The following is an 18450-nucleotide window of genomic DNA, read 5'->3' as shown; positions in this document are numbered from 1 at the left end:
AAAAATATTAAGAATATAATTGGCAAACATGAAAAATGTAAATTTTAAATTTTACTCAAGCTTTCGATATAGCTATAATTTACAAGAAATACAGAAGATAGTAAAACATTTTAACACCATGAAAAAGCAATGTGACAGGAAAAATGGCAGTTTCTCCAACAAGAAAAATGCATTGGGACAAAAAGGGATGTGAATTAATGTTTAAAATTATTTAATTGCAAAAAAATGTGGACTAATCATAACATATGGAAATTATCTGTGTCTTGTGTTAACAAAAATTGATCAGCCAAAATAAGAATTTGACCATTATATTTGGTCAATGATTATGTAATGTAACAAATAATTACATTTGACATTAAATCATTACATTTTAGTTAATTTTATCTGTGATAATGGCTCTTCAATGGTATCTTATCTTATGGCATCTTAGTTTTTGAAGATAAGTGCCAACATATTTATAGGTAAAATAATAATATTTAAAAATAATTGTGGCAAAAGAACTAGGTAGAAACATAGATCCCACAGATTAGTCATAAATTGATTTCCATTAATATTTGGGATCATGGAGTTCTTTATATTGTTCTCTCTTCATGGTTAATGTGTCAAACTTCCACTGCAACATGTTAAAATAAATCAAAAAGAAAATGTGTATTTTCGTATGTATCATCTAGTCCATTTATTTACCTTTCATAAACATATGTAACAATAGCATAGTGATTTTTATATCTTTTTTTTAAAGAAGAATAAAACAGACCTAGAAAATCTAAGGAACTCATAAATCAAGTTTAAACTGAGATAGAACTATGGCCATAGCCCAGAGGTTACAGACTTTTAACCAAAGTCTTTCCATCATCTCTGAATCCACAGAATTTCATACTCTCACTAGGTGATGTTCCAGATCACTATTAAGAAATGAGAAGAGCAAATCATGGAATGAGATGCATTCTTAAACGTGTAATTGGAAGTGTATTGTAATCTGGTAAACAAGTTCTAAAAACTGGGCTTGGGTTGTGGCTCAGAAGTAGAGCATCACCTAGCATGCCTGAGGTACTGGGTTTGATCCTCAGCACCACATAAAAATAAAATAAAGATATTGTGTCCACCTACAACTAAAAGATAAAATATTTTTTAAAAAAAGAAGAAGAAACAGACCTTGGAGATTTTTTTTCTTTTTACATTCTTCCTCCATTACCTCTCCCTCAGGAGAAATCCTTGCCAAAAATTAAATGAATTTCATTGTTGCTTCACTGTCTTCTCTGAATAAATAAGTAAAAGTTACTATTTATAAATGTGATATGTCATAAATTAAAGTAGCAGTTTTGGCACCATCTTCAGGTACCAAGGGAACAGACAACAGGTAAACACTAAGTTCTGTGTGATATCAACAACAGTTATAAAATGGCTCACTTCCTAGGGGAGTAGAGAAGAAAGAAGGGGACCTGATAGAGAACAAAATGTCATGAGGATGGCAGAAGGGAAAATGGAAATTATTTTTAATTGTGATAATGGTACTGAGATTTATGAGGTTTTGGTTTTGGGAGATAAACAGCAACATATTTAGAGATGCAGTAATGAAATCTTTAGGATTCATTTTTAAATAACAGAAAGAGAAATGGAGAATGCTTAATTTTAGGTTTTAAATGGCTCATGGTGTCTTGTTTCTTAAATTGCAAAAATATTTTGTATGAAAATTCATTTCTTCTTTATCTCTAGGTGGCTGAAATAAATGTCTCTATGCTTATAAAAGTATGTTCAAGCAAGACACTGAGATTTTCATCTTCAGAAATATAGTAAAAAAAATTGAGGGGTACAAAAATCTTAAAGAAAGCTAAATACAAAATAAAAAAAAATTAAAAGCAAAAATAAATGGATAACAGAATATTTGAGATTTCTGTCATTTTTCCTCTATACATTAGTTGTTTCCTGAGAGCATGTTTCTTTCTGGTTTATTTTGGTCTTTTCCCACAGTTTGTAAAATATTGCTTTTTGTGGTTAACCTAATAACTCTCCTTGTTATCAACCCAAACCTGGTTCCCTAAAGCACTTTTAAATTTCAAAGTTAATTAAGCTTCAGAAAAGAGTCGTGCATGCAATTCTAATTTGCAGTGGAGACTCTGAACCCTGCTTGATGATGTCTCCCTGGAGACAAAGCATCAGGTAGTTTTGTCAATCAAATCAAAGTCATCATGTTCTTTTCTAATTTATTATAGTTATTTATATGTTTACTTATGTCTTCAAGGGAGATTTGATTATGAATTATTTACTGTTGTTATTCACTTGTAATGCACCAATCACCATTTCGAGACCAATTTAGGAATGATGTCTGCAAATTTCCAGATAAAGAAACCTAAGCAATTTATATGATAAACTAATGATACAATAAAAAAAGGAAATTGTTCTGCATGAAATCTCTTCCTAATTTTTGCTTAAAATTTCAGCAGTATTTCCAAATCTAGTTCTCCATTCTCCTCCCTTTTTCAGAGGTGGGGGTACTGGGGATTGATCTGAGGGGGCACTTCACCACTGAGCTACAACTCCAGTTCTTTTTATCTTTTTATTTTGAGGCAAGATCTCTCTAAGTTGCTAAGGCTGGCCTCAAATGTGCAATCCTCCTGCCCCAACCTTCTCAGATGCCAGGATGACAGACTCATGCCACCATGCCCAGACCAAAAGACCTTTTTAAAAGGATTTTCAATGCTGCCAATGTTTCTTTTCTCCATTAACAAAATATTTCTTATCTCATGTATCTAACTCTTGGTCATGTATACTTTTTTCTCTATTAAATTCCAAATAGAATGGGAAACTCTCAGAAGAAAATTATGATTCATCTATCTTTCTCTAATAACTTCTGTACCATCTTAATAAAATGGTTTGTAGAACTATAGGTGCCAAAAAGAGTTATTGGTGAACTGATTGAATAACCCACGATAGATTCTAATATGGGTCTAAATTCTTAAATTTGTCCTTAATCTATACCCTTTGCCATGTAATTTTGAAGTTCTCTTTCAATGATAAGAAAGGGAGCATAATTTGACTTCCCTACATCCATTCATGTGACATGCTTTAGACAATACAATGTCAGCAGAGCTGTCATCAGCAGAGGCTTGGAATGTATTTATATATTAGGGCTTGCCCTCTTATATCTCTACAAACTCCATTAAAAGAACATTGCCAGGTTATCCTGGCAGGAGAACCAGAAACTCTTTCAACAAGGCTGAGAAAGCCCAACAATAATATCTAAGACCATCCTACATTAGCCAACAGCCAGCCACCACTCAGCCGTGTGCGGAAACCCAGACAAGATCAGTACAGCAGCCCAGGTGACTAAGCAAGATACATGTTTTATGTTACTGAGAGTCCATAGTTATTTACTATGCAAAACTCTCAAGGCAATAGATACTGAATCAAATACTCGTAAAATATTTTAAGGAGAATTTACAAAGTACAACTAAAGAAAAAAGTGTTATAAATGTTACTAATGATTTTCTTTAAAGTAGAAAAGAGGTAGGGTATGAGAGACAAGGATCCATTCACTAATTCATTTGAAAAAATATATATATCAGTCTACAACAATGTGACAGAAACTGGCACTAGAGAAATTTTTTAAAAATGAGGCAAAATTCCCACTTTCAAATAAGCCTATAAACCAACAATATGATTAGAATGTGATGTTTTGATTGGTAAACATTCTCCCAGGTTTCTGTGAGAGCAAATAACTCATAATGCAGCATTAGATAAGCTTCCCTGCAAAAAATATTTTTTGCGATGCCAAAGTACTTTGGGGGTTACCAGATAAAAGTATAAAGATATCTTCCTGAACAAACTTCCAGAGTCCCAGGTCATCACATTTTGAAGAAAAAAATGTATAAATTTGGTGTTCCTGGAACATCAGATATATACAGATAAAGCTGGAAAGTTATATAGAATATAGAAAATTAGATTCTTGTTAGAAATGATAAAGACTTTGGGTTTTGTTCATGAAATGATGAGAATTTATTGTTTGGTGTTTTTGTTTTGTTTTGTTTGTTTTTTGTACCAGGGATTGAACCCAGGGGAACTTAGCCACTGACTCCCAGCCTTTATTTATGTATTTATTTATTTATTTATTTATTTATTTATTTATTTATTTATTTATTTATTTCTAAATTGAGATGGGGTCATTGCTAAGTTGTTCAAGGCCTCACTCAAATTGCTGAGGCTGGCTTTGAATTTGTGATTCCTTGCCTCAGCCTCCTAAATAACTGGATAACAGGTGTGGACCACTGTGCTGAGTTTGTAATTGTTTTTTTGTGGGAAGTTTTTTTTTTTGAGGGGTACTAGGGATTGAACTTAGGGTCACTCAGTCATTGAGCCACATCCCCAACCCTATTTTGTATTTTATTTAGAGACAGGGTCTCACTGAGTCGATTAGTGCCCTCACTTTTGCTGAGACTGGCTTTGAACTTGTGATTCTCCTGCGTCAGCCTCCCCAGCTGCTGAGATTACAGGTGTGCACCAACCCACCCAGCTTGTAATTATTTTTGAAAGAAGAGTAACATGAGAAGATTTATATGTCACCCTTAGGATAGCATCCCCTTAGGAAAAAGCATGAGGAAGGATTGGAATAAATAAATATGCTTAAGTGCCTAAGAGCAATGGACATTACAAAAAGACATTGAAGAACTAGAATCAACCTATAATGGTAATAGAAAGTGGAAGTGATGTTGAAGAGGAAAATGTTCAAGGCTTTTGGATTAAAGGAAATGATGACCAGAGTAAGGAGAGCTATAAAAAGTATTTAGGGACAGGAAACAATGAGTTAAGCTTGAACACAATATGGAGATGCAAGTATCTCCTCCATTGTGAAGAAGATGCATAGTAAGATGACAGCTTTAAGCACATGTGGCAATAGAAATGCTGGCATCATCAGCATAGGTAGTAAAGAGTTGGAACATGGGTGAAATGAATGTGGGCAGGGAGACAAGAAAATAGGACAAATTTCTAAAAGATACCACTATTAGCATGTGAATGGTAAGGTGCATTTAGGTTTAGAGACTGGTTGAGTGGATTGTATGGTAGAAGAAAACCATGAGGATCATGGTTAAAAAGGGGATTCAAGTGGTCTAAGTTAAATATGAAAGAAAATAAATCTAGAATGATTAGAGTTTTCTTGTATATACAGGCAACATTCTGCTACAGGCAAAGTGACAAATTGTTCTGTTTCACTTAGGAACTGTAAATGAAAAGGAGCTGAAAATTGGAATTAAATTATGTGTAGAATTCAGTGCAGAAGCCAAGTTTATTTAGTCCCCTCTGAACTGAAGCACTACTTAAACTGAGGTGGAGGGATGGGTGTTGTTCCTTGCAGCTAAAATTTCCTGCCAATCTTTAAGAATATGGAGGGCATCATGGCCTATTTTTTCTCCTATTAGACACAGGGTCTCTGGTTTTATTCCTAGGTCCTTGATCCATTTTGAGTTGAGTTTTGTGTATGATGAGAAATTTTGTGTATGGTGAGAGGGGTTTAATTTCATTTTGTTGCATATGGATTTCAAGTTTTCCCAGCACCATTTGTTGGAGAGGCTATCTTTTCTCCAATGAATGTTTTTGGCACCTTTGTCTAATATAAGACAATTGTAATTTTGTGGGTTAGTCTCTGTGCCCTCTATTCTGTTCCATTGGTCTACCAGTCTGTTTTGGTACCAATACCATGCTGTTTTTGTTACTATTGCTCTATAGTATAGTTTAAGGTCTGGTATAGTGATGCCCCTGCTTCACTTGTCCTGCTAAGGATTGCTTTAGCTATTCTGGGGTCTCTTATTTTTCCAGATGAATTTCATGACTGCTTTTTCTATTTCTATGAGAAATTTCATTGGTATTTTGACCAGAATTGCATTAAATCTGTATAGTGCTTTTGGTAGTATGATCATTTTGATAATATTAATTCTGCCTATCCAAGAGCAAGGTAGATCTTTCCATCTTCTAAGGTCTTCTTTGATTTCTTTTTTTAGGGTTCTACAATTTTCATTTTATAGATCTTTCACCTCTTTTGTTGATTCCCAAGTTTTTTGGGTTGTTTTTTTTTGAGGCTATTGTAAATGGGGTAGTTTTCCTCATTTCCCTTTCTGAGGATTTGTCCCTGATATTCAGAAATGCATTTGATTTATGGGTGTTGATTTTATATCCTGCTACTTTGCTGAATTCATTTGCTAGTTCTAGAAGTTTTTATGGTAGAAATTTTAGGGTCTTCTAGGTATAAAATCACATCATCATCAGATAGTGCCAATTTTGAGTTCTTCTTTTCTTATGTGTATTCCTTTAACTTCTTTTGTCTGTCTAATTGATCTAGCTAGTGTTTCAAGAACTATGTTAGATAGAAGCGGTGAAAGAGGGCATTCCTGTCTTGTTCCAGTTTTTAGAGGAAATGCCTTCAATTTTTCTCCATTTAGAATGCTGTTGGCCTACGCCCCAACTTCCTTAATAAGACTCCTTTGGTGTAAGAAATAAAATTAAGAATCAATAAATGGGATGGGCTCAAACTAAAAAGAAAAGGAAACAATATATGAGGTGAATAGAGAGCCTACATCTTGGGAGCAAATCTTTACCCCTCACACATCAGACAGAGCACTAATCTCTAGGGTATATAAAGAACTCAAAAAGCTAAGCACCAAAAATTAAAAAAAAATAACCCAATCAATAAATGGGCCAAGGACCTGAACAAACACTTTTCAGAAGATGACATACAATCAACCAACAAATATATGAAAAAAATGTTCATCATTGCTAGCAATTAGATAAATGCAAATCAAAACTAAGATTTCATCTCACTCTAGTCAGAATGGCAGCTATAATGAATAAAAACAACAATAAATGTTGGTGACGATGTGGGGGAAAACGTACACTCATACATTGCTGGTGGAACTGCAAATTGGTGCAGCCAATATGGAAAGCAGTATGAAGACCCAGCTAACCCTCTCTTGGATCTATTTAAGTCCCAAAGGACTTAAAAACAGCATATTACAGGGACACAGCCACATCAGTGTTTAGAGCAACACAATTCACAATAGCTAAACTGTGGAACCAACCTAGATGCCCTTCAATAGATGAATTGATTAAAAAAAATGTGGCCTATATATATGGAATATTACTCAGCAAGAAAATAGAATAAAATCATGGCATTTGCAGGTAAATGGTTGGAGTTAAAGAAGATAATGCTAAGTGAAAAAGAAGAAGTTGACCAATCCCCAAAATAAAACAAATTCCAAATGTTCTCTCTGATATAAGAGGGTGATTCATAGTGGGGTAGGGAGTTGGAATGTGGAAGGAATAGACAGACTCTAGATAGGGCAGAGAGGTGGTAGGGGAAGGAAGGGGGTATGGGGTTAGAAATGATGGTGGAATGTGATGGACATTATTATTCAAAGTACATGTATGAAGACACAAATTGGTGTGAATATACTTTGTATACAACCAGAGATATGAAAAATTGTGCTCTATATGTGTAATAAGAATTGTAATTCATTCTGCTTCATATATAAATTTTAAAAATAATTTTAAAAAGACAAAAAAAAGAATATGGCAGGGCATCATTTCAAAAATGGTCATAGTAATGTTTCCACTTCTCCAAGCTCTTGAATAACAGTGTCACCCCTCATCAGCTCTTGGGTCACTAGCCTTTGGAGCCAGGCCCATAGGTTGTGAAAAAGTCAGGGCCACATAGAGAAGCTACATGTAGATACTTTATCCAAAAGCCACAGGGATGATCTCAGTTGTCAGCATCAACATCTAGACATATAAACGACCTTCACAGAAGTCCAGCTCCTAGCCTTTGAACTGAACCAGTGGATGCCAAGTAGAACAGAAGATGGATTGCCAGTGAGCCCTGATGGCTCAATATGTTTACCATGGTGGTTCACTAACATTTAAATGTATCTCCCCTCGCTCCAAAATAATCGCTGCCTTATCCCAATTTTCTTAGTTCCATTCTTGCTCTTAATAATCTGAGCTATATTTATTCTCTCACTTCAAGTTCAAAATTGGATGTCTCTTCTTTTTTTTTCTATTTACTTTCCTTTCCCATTGACATGATCTCCCTTTCCATTTTTCAGGTCCATCTTACAACTATTGGAACAATAATAGTTCATCTTATTTTACCTCCAGTTTTCTACCATAAAATCCATCACACCCACCCTTATGTAATTTATTCTCTCAAAGCAAAACCTTAGTTATGTTATTCTCCTGTTAAACCTTGACTCTAAATATGTGCAAAGTAACAATTACTTCAGCATTATAGGATTTATATGACTTGTTTGGATATGTAGTTTTAGACTTATAAAATGGTATAGCCCTACTATAACTCATTACTCCCATCACTCACTCTTCATAAATCCATCACAAACCTCCCCATTTTCTACTGCTTTCTTCAATGGCTGGAATATCATCTTCCTCAATTCTGTGTATTTAATCCAATCCACCAGTCAACATTAATGTTATTTTAATATAAGGCCTTTTTTGATCGATATAACTAAACAATGGCCTTTTTCTCTTAATTTCTATATAACTTGGTTTGTACTACAATCACTTAAAACCTACAAAATACAATTTGGCATCAGATAGTGTGTGTGTGTGTGTGTGTGTGTGTGTGTGTGTGTGTGTGTATCTGTAAATTATACTTCCTTCGTGGAATAATCCATAGTGTACCTATTTGCTATCATGAGCCTGGTGTGTGGCATTGAAATAATCCAATATAAGTCAATGTTGGATCTGGAGGAGTTAAGAAAGAGGGGGTTAAAAAACGAAGCTAGGAAAACAAGGAGAAGAAGGGAGAGAGAATCTTGAAAATGGAAAGGAGAACAGTGGAGTGGAGAAGGGTATGAGGGGCAGAGGGGAGGGATGGAAAGGGGAGGAACAGTGGAATGAGGGTGACCAAATTATGCTATGTGAATGTGCAAATGTACCACAGGTGAACTCTGCCTACAGATACCAATTTATAGAACAACAAACTGATCGCAGAAGACCAGTGGAGTATGGGGGCAGGGGTGGAGGCCTTGGAGACTGAAATAGGACAAATTACTTCCATGCAAGTGTGATAATGTCAAAATGAACCCCACTATTATATATAGCTATGATGCACTAATAAAAACATAAAAAGACATACTGCATGATATAGAGAATGAAATAATAGGAATAACAGAATATAATATGGGTCCTATAGTATTTACAATAAGCCAAGAATAATGTTAATCATCAACCATTTCACTTGTAAAATCTCATTTAAGATCTAAAACAACCTTCAAATGTAGGTTCCAGATTCTGCATGTGAAGTTTGGGGGGCACAGAGGTTGGAAAAGCTCTTGATAAGACGGGTGAAAAGTGGCAGAGCTTGGATTATTTGAAACACAAGATTTCCTCACAAAGCTATTGATGGCAAACCAGTTGTTGAAATCAGATTGAGATAGCCTGAATCCCAGCTCACACCAACAAATCATCTTTGTCAAACATTTAGTACAATACCAAATGTTTTAGTCAGCTTTTTTGCTGCTATAACTAAAGGATCTGACCAGTAAAATTTTAGCAAAGGAAATGTTTATTTGGGAGCTCACAGTTTCAGAGGTCTCCGTCCATGAACAATAGTTCCCTTTCTTGGGACTCCAGTTGAGGCTGAACATCATGGCAGATTGTGTAACAGAGAGATGCAACAAGTGTGATGATCAGAAACCAGAGAGAGACTCCACTCACCAGATCCAAATATATACTCCAAAGCCACACCTCCAATGCTCCACCTCCTCCAGCCACAACCCACCAGCCTCCAGTTACCACTCATTGAACCTCATCCAGGATTAATTCACTGATTAGTTTAAAGCTCTCACAACCCGATCATTTCCCCTCTGAACCCTCTCACATTGTCTTACACATGAGCTTCTGGGGGACACTTCACATACAAACCATAACACCAATGCTTAGTATATTTTCAACAGAATCTAAATTAAGATAATGGGCTATTTACAATAGTGGAATACCACCTTTACTGTGTTCTTTTAGTGATTCCCCATTTTATGTAGAGTAACAAAATTTAAAGCTAATTAAAGAAAGACTATATATCTAAATCCATAACATTGTGTTGCAGAAATTAAAGTTCAATTAGTATTCCAATTAAATAAGGAACAAATTGACCTAATATGGTGTACAAATTCTTAACTCAGAGTTTTCTTGACCAAGTATATGCCACACCCCAAAGAGAAAGCCAAAAAAAATCTTAAATTTGTTAACTATTTTTAAAACTAGTCTCTAAGCTAGTTGCCAGACTACAGCAGCATATTTTAAGGTCATAGATTTTTTAATCACAGATCATCAAGTTTCTCCATCTGGAGTCATCTGGACACACCTAACTACAGCAAGCTCCAAAACAAAAGTTTACAGTATTCAAATGTTTACAATAGTATTTATTCTCAGTGATCAGGTTACTTCTTTCCAAAATCATAAAGCCATTCCTTTAAAGCATGTTTCTCATGGAAAACAACTGAGGAAGGAAGAGACACCCCAAAGAGAAGCAGTAGGTGTTGAAAGGTCATAGAAACAAGACAAACACAAGGGGAAATGTGGTGAAATAAAGTGGGATACTGGAAGTAAGAGAGGGGAATATTTGAGTTAAGAATTTTAAAGGTTTTAACATTCTAAACTGACACCAAATCCAAAGCATAATCATTGGAGGCACTGACTGGAGTCTGCAGTGCTGAAAGTTAGTGAGTTATTAGCTAGAGTTCAAAAGTGTTATATGCATGGACAGGGAGCTTAGGAGATCATTGTGGGAAAAAAAAAGAGGGTGAATCAGTTGCCAGAATCTTTTCTCATAATCCTGTGCACTCAGAAAGATTGCTTCTTCTGCCTGGAATATCTTTACAACCACCCATTTGCCTGTCAAACTCCTATGCCTTTTTCAAGTACCTGCTTAGTTCTCAACCACTATATGAATCATTCCTATGAATCATGTCAAATGAATTCTTCCAAGCACTGATCTCCTAGCATTTTATTCACACTTTGATTATAGCATTTAACAGATTGAATTCTATCTATATTTTCACAAATTTATTTCTCTATTACAATGTGAACTTCTCAATAGTGTGCACCAGACTGCATTCTCTATAGCAAGCTCTATAACATCCATAGCGACCATCACATTCACAATACTGTGTATACCAAAATGAAAAATGAATAAATAAGCCACCAAGGGAACACATAGGAAGATATCATTAGTTCTTATGCAAGAGGGCAGAGAAAATGACACATAGAGGAATCAGTTGAACCAGACCTTTAAGAGATGTAAAGCTTTCATTAGTCACAAAATTAGAAAATTTATCCAGGCTGGGCAAACCACAGAAGCAGAAGCAAAAGCTTGTGAAACATCTGAAAGTATTCAGAAATGGTATGAATCCATCATTCATTACTATATTCAGATAACGGATATTTTATCTAACCCAAGCTTTATACCAAGTATCTGAAATAAAAACAAACACACAGACAAGGAGATGTGGTTTTAATAAGAGAAAACAAAATGAAAAGAGATTATTATTCATCCTGGAAGTATTATTGCAGAAGCATGAACCAAGCTGTAGGGTAGCACAGAGAACAGGCAGGGAAACGAGACAAGCACGAAGGCTTGAGTTACTAACAGTGTGGTACTTCACTGAGTATCTCAGGAGAAGACGGAAGAAATGGGCCTTCTAGAAAAATAAGGAATGGCTTGCACAAATGTTTTTACAACTATGTCTGGAGGGTCTTTTTTTCCCCCAAGGTAAGAAATACAAACGTCATTTTGTAGACAATAGCAGGCCAATAAAAGTTTCTAAACTAGAAAGAGAGAGGATCAAATTTGTTTTGAGGAGAAAATGCTGACGATTCTATGGAAGCTGTACCAGAATTGAAAGGAGCTGGAAGTACAAACCAGATAGGAGGTTTGCTGTTCAAGCAAGATCTGAATAGAAAGTAGAAATGGCTGGAAGAAAGAGATTTGATGTGGTAAACAAAGGACCAGTACCTCAAAAATCATGTCTGGAGTTTCAAATTCATTTAACAAATAATTAAATATATCAAAGAGATAAGACCATTTAATTTAACTAATAGAGTTTTCAAGTAGATGTGGTGTGTGTATGTCTCAATTAGAAATGCAAGCGGCCAAAGGCAGAGAGATCTATAGGGTACTTATTACAAAGGAGGATAAGGACTCAGACTATAATAATAGAAGAGGAAGTGGAAAAAAAATAAAGGAATAATGGTAGAGTAAGGAAGTAAGTAAGGTAAACTAAAGAAAATGACTCGTTCATTTACTTGCTTATTTATTTACTTACAAATCATTTTTCAAATATCATGGACCAAGCACTTTGCTTGGTACTGAGAATTCAGGAGGTAACAAAATAAACTTCCACGCCCACAACATATGGCGTAGTGTTAAAAGGGAGAATTTAAGCAAGTAAACCTAAGAGGAGATGCTATTTTATGAAAGTAGAGGGTGCTATGGAAATACATCCTCACAGCATCCAAAGTGGCTTATAATACCATGATGACTAGGCTGAAATCCGAAGGAAAAAGAGTGGGCACTATACAGGCTGAATCATTGGAAAGGGTATTTGGGGCAAGAGGAACAGCATTTGGGTGGGGGGATTATCGCAGTGATCTTGAAGCTGAGCAAAGGTAATGAAATGGAGAATGCGAATAGAATCTCTGTATTCAAGAAGCTTGGCTGTCAAAAAAGATGGGTTATCAGGAGATCGATATAGAATCAAAAGCAGGATTATTTTTTTCCACTTCTTCTTGAGTGATAATTCATGTATAAGAAAATACACAGGTTTTAAGTGTATATTTCATATAGTTTTGAAAGATGACACATTCTTATAATCACCATCTCATCAAGGTATGAAACATTTTTATCACCCCACATAATTTCTTTATGACTCATTCCAAGTCCATCTCCCAAGGAAACCACTGTTCTAATTTGTATCACTATAGCTTATGTTTGTTTATGCTAGAATTATGTGAATGGAAGTACTATTGTATAGTCTCTTTTCTATTTAGATTTTTCATTTAACATATTCTTGAGATTTGTTCATTTCTGATCTGAATCAGTAGTTGGGTCACTTTTTATTGCTGGGTAGTAGATGTTGCTTGACTTACAGTGGGATTGTCTTCAGATAATTCCATCATAAATTGAAAATAGTGTTAAGTAAAGAAAATGCATTTAGCACAACTCACCTACCGAACATTGTATCTCAGTAATACAGTCCCCTGTCGAGTGTGGGTTGTTTCCCTTCATGATCAAGCGGCCGCCTGGGAGCTGCCACTCAATGTCACTGCCCAGCCTTGGCAGAGGATCCTAAGGGAGACTGCCAGCCTGGGAAACGTTCAGCACTCAAAGTTCAATGTCTGGTTTCTCCTGAAAGAGTATTACTATCGCACCATCATAAAGTCAAAAACTTAAGTTGAACCATCATTAATTTGAGGACTGTCTGAATTTCATTGTCTGAATATGTCCTACATTGTTTACCTAGATGAATATGTGTGTAATCATTCTTGAACAAGTCTTTCTGTGGATAGACATTTTCCTTTTTCTAGGATTATTGGATCATAAGTTAAGAGTATATCTGATGTTCTAAAAAAAAAATCCCAAACTGTGTGTCAAAGTGATTGCATCATTTTGCTTTTCCACCAATAGTTTATCAGTATTCCAGTTACTTCATATCCTTTCTAGTAGTTGATGCTTTTAGTCTTTTTGAATTGTAACTCTAGAGCTCTAACATTTTAGTTTGTACTTTCCTGGTGACTAAACAATTTTAAGTATTATTTCATGGATTTATTTGTTGTTCATATATTTTTTGAGGTGTTTGTTCACACGTTTTTGAATTTTAAGAAAGAAGTGATGAGAATATTTAGATCCATAAAGCCAAGAATCTGTTGTGAGGGAGAAGCTGGAAATACAAAAAAAAAAAAAAATTCCCAGTGAGAAACAGCATATTCAACGTTTATGACTTTCATTACAAATATTGAATCAGTGATTTCTTTTCTAATTGGAGATTTATGAAGCTTCTGATAGTAAAACTTGAAAATACCCAGGAAATTACAGAGGAATATTCTATAGTGATTAAAAAACTCTTTTTCTACTATTGCCACAACGCTTCCTGACTGAAGTTGTGTAAAATTTTGTGTGTTTTCAAAGGGCACTGTTATTCTATATTTGATAAAGTTCATTGTGGTCAAACACAAATCCAAACTATTGCAGATATCAAAGCCAGGAGCAGCCATGCATACCTGTAGTCCCATATTCAGGAGGCTGAGGAAGGTTGATTTCAAGTCTGAGGTCAGCCTCTGCAATATAGTGAGACCTTGTTTTAAAACAAATTTTTTAAAATGGGCTGGAGATATAACTCAGTGGTAGAATGCCCCTGAATTTTATACCCAGGTACCACAAAAACAAAAACATAAAAAACTCAGGTATTATATATATGAAAACAATATGAGTGAGATTAGCCAATATTATACAATTAAAATCAAATCAATTGACTTTTATATTAAAATTGGCTTTGGAAAACACAGGCATATTAGTGAGACCCTGTCTCAAAATATAATTTAAAAATGGGGATGGGGATGTTGTTCAGCAGTAGAATGCCTGTGGGTTCCATTCCTAGTACTAAATACACCTAAAAAGAACAAGGTTTCCATACATGAAAATAGTATAAATGAGATTAGTTAATATTATATAACTAAAATCAAATCATGTGATGTTTTAGGTTAAAATTGTTTTTTAAAAGTACACGATGAATACATATTTTGCTATGTACACATGCATATATATATGCATATATATTATATATGTGTGCATATATGTATATTTATATACACATATATTTATATGCACACACAGATATATATAAATAATTGATGCTTACTAAAACTATACAAAATATTTACCAAAAGCTGACACAAGGATTACCTATATGCAAAGGTAAGGGAATTCAAATGTTCTTCGATTTTATTGATGACCCTTGTATTTTGCCATTTCAAAAATTAGCTGTTTTCTCATAAACACTTTGAATGGGTAGTATATTTTATGGAGTAATGAATGATATAATATTTTGAAGTTATTAATTCTATACATGATTTTAAAGACAATGTATTTTTATGTTCTATAATCCGTAAATGATAGTAGTAAGATGAACAGAAGTAAAGGGTGTGTTTTAGTTACTTTTCTTGAAAGTGTTGATCTGCCTCAACTACTTGCCCACAACCCCATTGTAATATCAATGCTCATTTGTTAGTTGTGGTGTCATTTGAAGCTAACTGCAATGGACCACAGAAAAGTAAAGTTTCATAAGGACAAAGTTCGGCTGCTTTCTCATTCCTTCCTTCTGTTGCAAAGATTATTCCCCCAAATCAAATGAATAAAGAAGAGAATTGTAGTCTGCATTTTAGGATTGTTAAAGGTTTTTCTGTTTCTGACAGTTTGGCTTTCTTTTGTCATTTTCTCACTTAAATGTTGTAAACTCAGAAAGTGCTAAGCTAAGATTCTTTATGTAGTGTTACACATGCCATAAGACAATATTATTTTACCATGTCAAAGTTGTTTGCACCATTTGGAGCACATCTATCATCAAACCTCAATTAAATGGAGTCTTTCTATCTTCAACTAAAACAAACTGTTTACTTAGATTTTTCCAGTGTTTACTTCACAAGAGGTGGAAGACCCAAATAGCGCAGTAACATAGGTGTCTGGGGATCTACCAGGGGTCAAAAAATTTAACCCAAAGAAGGAGGCCTTCTTTTGGGGTTGCAACAAGAGACTTTCTTTTTCTTTTGCTAAGTAAATGGCAGTATTATAATGTTATTCATACCTCACTGGTGTCCTAACAATTCCTCTATTCAAACTGAAAAGGGATATATTCTCTTTGTTGCAAAGTATTAAATTTGTCCCTTGAGATTAGTGTGTAGGCAGTTTTAAAGGATGAAACAGGATTAGATAAGATTTCTTTACTGAGAAAGGGTTCTGAAACAGTGCAGCCGAAAACCCTCTTGTATTACTTGTATTGAAAAAAATCCTTTGTTTTAACACTTCAAATCGAAAGTCAAATTTATTATATTATTAGTTGACAAAATGTTTCTTTGTGGGGTTTCGTGAAAGGTAGGCAAGTTACAAGTAGGGAAAAAAATGACACTTGCCTTAATTGTATTTGGAATTTTGTATCTTTGAAATCTCTCTCTGGCATTTATAATTTAAATATGTTTTAAGAGATGGTATAAATAGATTATAAGGATTGTAGTTATCTGCTTAAAGATTCAGAAGGTTCCTGTCTTTTTTGATGATATTTAAAATGGGTGAAAATTATGTTATATATCTACTGAACTCAGCCAACATTTGTTAAGTTTAAAAGTGTCAAAATTATGTCCAGGGCAGTTATGGAAAATATGTCAGTGTTTCATCTGTGTTATGCTTACATTTTCCAGTTAATAATGTTGTACACCATAAGAAGACATGAACAGACATTATTGAGTATGAAATAGCAAGACGTTTTCTTCAGGAAGAAAATAATAGTCTGTAATAGTTTTTTTGCTTCTCTAGTTATGTAATTTGGATATTACAGACCTTTCCTAATTATTAGGAAAGCTACTATAGGATTATATAATACTGTATTTTCACTAAATTTTGTTTTAATAGGATAAGGCAGAGGCTGGGTAAGGCTTTCTAAGGTATACAGTAGTTTCTTGCTTTGGACCTTTACATCATTGTACAATTCATATTTTTACTGAGTGTTATTGACTATAGGAAAAATCTTTATTAAAAAAATAGATTTACAATGGGACACCCAATTTTTGTTATAAACTGCAAAAAACCTTTATGTGTGAACATCGTGTTTTTGCCATTTGTACAAATTTTAAAGCTTAAGAGAAAAATTTGAGAATATCAGAATTCTACTAACAAAACAACAAAAAAATCCCTTTGTATCCTGATGGCTCCTTGTCATCCAAAAAACCAGGAAAGCTTCTGCATACACTTTGCTTCTGCACATTGCCGCCAGGTTATCAATCTTCCCATGGCACAGCCCCTGCTTGTCATCCCATTTCACAAACTGTCTCTGGTTTCCCACTGTCTCCAGAACAGAATCCAGACTCTTTGACTTGACGTTCAAAGCCCTCCACAATCCTTGAAACCTCCCACCACCACTTTTCTGAGTTAATTGTATACCAGGCTCATTAACACCCCCTACCTAGACTCCCTCTACAAGGTATTCTTAGCAAGTCCCCATATGTATCCCAATGCTTTGTGACTTTCATTGCATTGCTCATTATTTCATTGCTCTTGCTCCTGATTCATCGCTTAAAGTTTGTGCTTTGCCTGTTTTACCTTTCACCTGCCGGTACTTTAGGAAAGTAAATATTTGCTGCTCTGCTTCTGATAGATACAATTGTGCTGGTCCACAACATGAAGACATTCTGATGTAATACCCCTTTTTGCATGGAAAGTTTTGAGTCATTTGCTTCTTTATTGGCAGGTCAATAAACTTACCTTGTTTGCAGATTTCCTCTTGTTCAATGGCTCCTGAATATTTTAGGATTTCTCCTGATTTTCACTTATTTCTTCTGGTTCAAAAACAGAAAAAAAAAGTGGTAATGCTTTACAGATATTATTGGTGTTTTAATCGGCTTTTCACTGCTGTAACCAGAAGACCTGACAAGAACCATTTAAAAGAAGAAAAATTCTATTTAATGGCTCACACTTTCAGAAGTCTCAGTCCACAGATGGCCTACTCCATTCCTCAGAGTAGGAGGGGAGGTAGAACATCATGGCAGAGTGTGGTGGAGAAAATTGGCTCAGACAGGACAGCAGGAAGCAGAGAGATGTAAGTTCCCCTCACAATTGACAAAATATAAATCCCAAAGGCAGGACTCCATTGACCCAGTCCTCAAGCCACACCCTACCTGCCTATAGTTACCACCCAGTTAATCCATTTAAGTAGCTTAAATGCACTTAAGGTTAGGTTAAGATTCTCGTAGCCCATCTTACATCTGAGCTTTCTTGCTTTGTCTCACATATGAGCTTTTGAGGGACATTCTCATGTTAAAATTATAATAATTGACATGGAAAAAAAACTTAAGTGTGCCTTATTTAAACAAAAGGAAAACAAATATGTTTGTAAACACTCAGGTATTGGACTACATATTTTTCTCTTTCATTCTGATGTCTGAGATCATGTTGAGATTAATGGTACTGTAACAAAGAAATTTAGCTTCTATTGATTTCTTACATTTTTATAAATATCTGCCACTTTTGCATACATTTTTAATTTTTTTTAAATAACATCTTGAATATTTTTGTATTTAAGTTGGACTTTATTTCTGCAAAAATGACTTTCTATAAGTAATTTGAAAACTTCAACACAAAGGAAACAGGGAAATGAATGAATATTAGATGTTATGAAAATGAGAAAG

The 18450-nt window shown here is 34.7% G+C and overlaps 1 long non-coding RNA gene across 2 annotated transcripts in view; it reads right to left on the bottom strand.

Moving 5' to 3' along the window:
* The window catches only part of LOC120886553 (uncharacterized), a 102670-nt gene that overhangs the window by 42466 nt on the left and 41754 nt on the right, over positions 1–18450 (bottom strand). The window contains exon 5 of one of the 2 annotated variants that reach the window (XR_013439053.1): positions 17530–17601. The exons of the other annotated variant lie outside the window; for it this stretch is intronic. This is a non-coding gene — a long non-coding RNA (uncharacterized LOC120886553). Of the gene's footprint in view, positions 1–17529; positions 17602–18450 lie in introns of those variants that run through there. 2 annotated transcript variants of the gene reach the window in all.

The sequence above is a fragment of the Ictidomys tridecemlineatus genome, chromosome 5 (assembly GCF_052094955.1).
Source record: "Ictidomys tridecemlineatus isolate mIctTri1 chromosome 5, mIctTri1.hap1, whole genome shotgun sequence".
NCBI lineage: Eukaryota > Metazoa > Chordata > Mammalia > Rodentia > Sciuridae > Ictidomys > Ictidomys tridecemlineatus.
This window is presented reverse-complemented; position numbering and strand designations above follow the sequence as displayed.